Raw genomic sequence first — 6,319 nt, forward strand, 5'->3', positions numbered from 1 at the left:
CCCCAATAAACGGTTTGAATTTAATCTGTTTAAATTCATCTGATTAGCCGAGCTATAATATAATACAAATACTCTTTTTGCTTCAAAATTTGTATACAACTATATTTATATTTCAAGCTTCCCCAAACATTAATTAAATCCCCATTAAACTAACTAAACTTTATTATGTGTGATCCTATAAGTTCATCTAATGTTGGTAATCGGTCCGGAGCTGGCTTTCGACTCATAAGTCATAAGAGGACTCTAGCAAGCCATTACAACTACCCAAATTAGGATGAATGTCACATATAAGTTAATGTATGCCTGTTATAATCTTACATGATCCTTTGCTTAATGATATCTATTCCAGCGCGAGGCATGGCACTGTCACCCTCATTCTGTGCTTGGATGTTCCTTGATACCTAAGTGACTAATTTTTTCAAATAAGTGATAACTCTTATAGCCTCATTTGAGTGTGCTCACACACTTCTCAGTCTCACTAATCAAGTGGTCAATGATATAGGTTCTCTGTTAAGGAGAGTAGCAATTTCCTCACTTTACTTATGGCCCCTAACATGATTTAGATCATATCCAATTTAATTACCCATACTTGGCACCATATTACAGGCCCTTTAGGTGTATGTCAAAGTATATTGTGTCTCATCTAGGTGATATAACAATTTCGGGTTTAAAGATTCGCATATAAGCATTACACGAGATACACTAATGATCTATGACCATGTAATGTTCTCATTTTGTGGATCGATCTAGTACTCTATAACCTTGATAAGTACATATACCCTTGATTGACATCCCATGTCCATGATCGGTAAAAACATCATCATTTTCCCAGACATATAATAGTCTTTAGTTCTTCATCATTCCCACGATGATAACAAACATTCAGAACAATGTTTATATACACTCAAGGTTTTATTGTCTAGATCATATATCAGGCAAACGTGAGCCAATAACCTTTTCTTAGATACTCCATTAAGTTGAAATTTTGCACAAGTAAATAACAAAAATAGATTACTCCCTTGTACTCATTGATAAAAAAAAATGTCAAGTATAATGTCTCGGGACTAGGGCATACACTAACCTAAGTTCATATAACACAAGATTCAATAAATTTTAACTCTGAATAAGACTAAGATCAGTTTGTCATGATTTCACAAATGATACAGAGGGTATTTACAAATTCATACAATTAAAGAACTCAATTGATATAGGATGAAACTGAATCTTTTAATAGCATCGTGACTGATTGTATTCTCTTGGATGCCACTAGAAATGATCACATTGCACCTTTCTCCTTGAACTAAGCATTGAGTTCAGAACAATTAAAGATGTTGTCTTTCCTCCACTTTGTTTGAAATCCATGTTCGCTTAACCAAAAGAATTGTACATTCTTCATCACCAAGAAGTTTGCAATACACCTCTTCTTCATCATCATCATCATCTTCTTCATACCTCTCAACCATATTGCCACTCCTCCTAAGACATCCATTAGATGGAAAAACCCGGTCATTTCTTCAAAAACACCTGATTGAAATCAATTCTTCTATAAGGTTTGTTCAGTCTAAGTGGTGGAGGGAACCTCTTTCACTTGGCATCCTTCCTAATGTGGTGCCTTCCCACCAAAACCATGCTTCATCCAACTTCTACTAACATTATTCTTCCTCTTATCCATCTATTTGGGAGGATCCTTCACAAAAGAAGCATTCGCCCCTTTTATTCATGTATATGCTTCTCGATACTGCATATTCAACTTAATCTCAACTTTCAAGGCTAAATTTATCATGTTATAGACCCTTAGTATCATTTGAATCCTAAGTTTTCCCAAATGTTTTCTCACAATCCTCAAATGTAATAGGATGTTGGTTAGACCTTATTTTCGGTTATTTTTGCTTGGGTAAATAACCTCAAGAAATGAGCCTTATACTTGTGCACACTCCTACTCCTTTAGGTGCATCTTTGGTAGATAGGAAACTATATTATTCATAATCTGGTGGTAAGAATCTTTCCCCCAGCATGACTCTCATCCTTACCCATGATCAGATTAGATCCATTCCACTTATTCTCTGGTGTAAGACACATTGGTCCCACCAAACTAAAGCTCCATTTTTTTCGGTAAGCTATCATTGTCGCCTTCTTATGGTTTGGTACATCAGCATATTAATGTTCCACTTGGGTTAAACAATCCAGGAGACCTTCATTGTCTAAATCCCACCCAAATGCAAGTAGGTCAATCTTGAGCTTATAGGTTTCATACTTATCATATAACTGTCTATTTTGGTCCAGATTATTCAGGCCCTCCTCAAGAAGAACATTTGCCTCTAGACTCTCTTTCTTTCCTAGCATAATCATATTCTTTCAACACATGTCTAGAATTCCTTCTGAAAAACTCATCATCGTCTCTACTAGGAAACATTTCATCATGATCACTATCATCAACATAAATAATTTAAGGTGCAAGATGTACTACATCAGGTCCCCAGTGGTTCCCAGCAAAGTACCATATGTGATGTGGGTGAGGTCCGCTAGGAGGAACAACTTCAACTTCACCTTGTGAGTTTTGAGGTTGTCATGGATGAGCACCTTTTTCTCCTTTACTGTTCCATGTGGGCCTATTCTTCCACTTAATTGCCTCAGTGAGCTCCTTCGTAGCATATTAAAACTCTCAATTGTGGTTTGAATTTCTACTTTGATTTCGTGACGTAATTCCTCTATTTTATTTTCCAGTACTTTAGTTTGTTCTTATATTGCTCTAGGTTGTACCATAACTCAAAAGAGGTTTATTTTCAAGAAACAACGAGGCTCTGATACCAAAATGATAAGATTCGAGAGGGGTTGAGAAAACCAGGTTTAGACGTTTTGATAAAAAAAACAAATAAAGATTGTGTCTTAAGTTAAAATTTGCATAGATTCTCAAGCTAAATCTGAAGCAATTATTGTAATTCCCTAAGATTGCAAAAGAAGTTCACTTATTCAAAACTCGGGTTGAAGCTTTAAGGTTGATAATATTTTATTGGATAAAAGAAAATTGATCCCTCTATAAAAGAAACTTGCATATTTACAGGTTGGTTCAAAACCCTAACTAACAAGGTATGAAATGGCCAAAAAGATTAACAATGATAAAAGTATTTACAATGAAATATTGGTAGAATTTTTATTTAAAATATTTATCATGTAGGTAAATTTAGATATGGTTTTAGTAAAAAAAATATTTTTTATAAATCAATAAAATCTCGCTCCATAAGAGACATCTTTATAAATGCATAAAATCTTTTAAGAAAAAGTAAAAAAAAATAAAACTTATGTTTTGACCGATTTGCAAAAACAGTCTTTATGGTTTAAAGTTTGTAAATAGGGTCTTTATTTTGTGAATTTTGCAGTCAAAAGATATATGAATCAATTTTTCGGTCAAACAATATTTGTGATTTAGTTAATTTGTAAAATTAGGCCTTGAATTTCGAATAAGTTGCAATGTTATTCTTTTTAAAGCAACTCTGGTGGAACAAATTTAGGATTGAGATCCAATTTTGAAGTCTTGAAATATGGTATCTAACCACTAGAGACCTCCATATTTTAAGTGTCTGTAATTAGACGGTATCCACATTTAGGTATTGATAAAAAAAAATGTGAAAATTATTAAACTAGGTCAAATGGGAGGCTCATCTATATATTTAGACCCATTTGGAACCAACTTACATATTTAGACTGTTTCATTATGAAATACCCATAATACCCTTCATATATATAACAAATTAGGGTGAATATTACATTATCTTCTTTGCTCTCTCCATTCTCTACAACTCTCTCACTCTTCATTTCATTGGATCCTTCATTTGAATACTTCAATCCAAGCCCAAGCGTTTTCATGTAAGTATTATGTTAGTTTCACATATATAAATCCCTTTTAACTTGTTGATGTTGTGTTTTTTAAGTTAGAAATTTGTAAAATATGTATTTCAAGTTAGTTTTCGGGAACCCCGCGAGCTTCACAGATTGCGATTTTTCTTCACTAAATTGTAATGTGCAAAGTCTAATAGTATCTTAAAACAATATGCATACGTATATGATGCGAATTCGCAGACTTCGCGTACCATAAATCTGCGAAGTATGCGAATTTGCATATTGATAATATGCGAAGTCTGCGAAGTGCATTTTATTTCATTGTTTGACACACTATCTTTTGGTTTCCTAGTTGTTTATCATTAGTATCAGCATGTTAACTGGCCATTTATTATGTTTGATTATGTGGAATTGCTGATGGAAAACCATTGGAAAAACCATGACATACGAGGGGGGTGAATCGAAGTTGCTTTGGTTGTCAATGGGAATCAACCTGGAAATGCTTCAAGAGAGAGTATACACTTATGCTCGTATTGATCCAACATCATTTGACGTGCGTATGACTATGCAAACTACATACGGTCCAAACAAAGTTCCTGGGGTAGTAGTTCTGATTATTGATTCAAGTGATGTTGAATGTTTCTTAGAGTATTGTCGGATGAATCCAAGCAATGTTATCCCACTATATGTTAGTTTTGATTCACGAACAATCCAATCGCGAGCTATGAAGATAGAGAATGTTATTCATTCAAGTTGTGATGCCAGTGCCACAGTCGAATTGGACACAACCCCTGAAGCAGACACAACCATTGAATTTCGAACTCATTGGCCAGGAAAAGAAAAGATCACTAAGTTCAACCTTGCATCCAACCCTGGTTTGGATGATATTAACTCGAATCCGATTTATTTTTCGGATGAACCGGCGTATGAAGAAGATATTTTGGGTCATTTTGACATAGAGGAAACTGTAAATGATGAACAACCTATCCTTCGGAGATAATCTCATTGTGAAGCTGTTCTCCAAAGCAATGTATTAGCAGATTCATGAGTTAAGCTCGGTCTGCCTCGGAGACAATCTCGTTTGTGTGAGTTAAGCTCGGTCTACCTCCGAAGTACATATTCCTCAATCTGTTTTCCTTCTTGTAATTACTCATCCGCTTAAAATTGGTACCTGATCACCTATTCTCAACCCAGTTATGAGTCTGAATTCACGCTGACCGAATTTCAGTTCAACCCCATTGATGTTGAACCACATCTCTCCGTATTTTGTATTTTCAGGTTTGATCTCTTTTATAAGGACCCCATGGCATAAAGGAGTGGACAACGAATACATATCCATGTCCACAAAATTCCCAAGGCATGTTTTCCTCAATATGTCCAATTGTACTGTTGATAATCTTTCCTTCACTTTCTTTATCACCTCAGCATCAACTGTGATAGTAGCTTTTGTATCCAAGGTGGGGTACCTGAAAGTGATGCCTTTGGTACTCTTCTCCGTTGATGTCCTCTTCCTCTTTTTGGAATCGAATTTAAAATGATCAACCTTCAACAACAAAAAAAGTAATTCAAATTAGTCAAATAATGAATAATGGAGTGCATAATCACCTTCGCATATTGAGAATCTGCGAATTTAGAAGCCAATATGTGAATTAGCATATTACTTTTAACGTCGCTAATTTTATAATCTGCGAAACATAATAGAAGACAAATATGAATTGTCTTCGCACATTGAGAAATCTACGAAGTTAGAGGCCAATACGTGAATTAGTAAGAGGTATTATAATTTCGCAGATTTTAGAATATGCGAAACACCTCTTCCTCTTCCCGAAGATGAATTTGCTTCGCAGATTGCGATATATGTGAAACAAAATCATCTTCGCGAAGTGGTCGTTTCTGCAAAATGAAGTCTACACAATTGTTTTGAACTATTTCTAAGTTTCATTTTTGCAGAATGTCGCTATAAACTAATGAAAAAACACATTAAAAGTATAAACCCTACTCCAAAATCACAGGAGAAGTAATATACGATAGGAAGGACAAAAAAGCATAAAACCTAATCCAAAATCGAAAAAAAACATACCTTCTTGCCAGTTCTTGCCATTGAAATTGATTTGAAAGACTCTGGAAGAAGAAATGCGGAGATTTAGTGGTTCGAGTTTGCTGAAAATGGAGAGTCTCGTCTTCAGTCGTCTTCGCAGATTGTTCGCGTGAGAATAAGGCGGGTTCCAAATATATAAATTGTCATATATATATATATATATATATATATATATATATATATATATATATATATATATGTGTGTGTGTGTGTGTGTGTGTGTGTGTGTGTGTGTGTGTGTGTGTTTAGTGTCCTAAAGACAATTGTTTTTAGGATATTAATATTAATGAATAAATTGTTTATTTGATCATTTGATTAATCAGATATATAGCATTAAAATGAAACTATATATAAAGGCAAGAATCTTTCATAAAGAAAGTAACC

The sequence above is a fragment of the Euphorbia lathyris genome, chromosome 1 (genome assembly GCF_963576675.1).
Source record: "Euphorbia lathyris chromosome 1, ddEupLath1.1, whole genome shotgun sequence".
Classification (NCBI taxonomy): domain Eukaryota; kingdom Viridiplantae; phylum Streptophyta; class Magnoliopsida; order Malpighiales; family Euphorbiaceae; genus Euphorbia; species Euphorbia lathyris.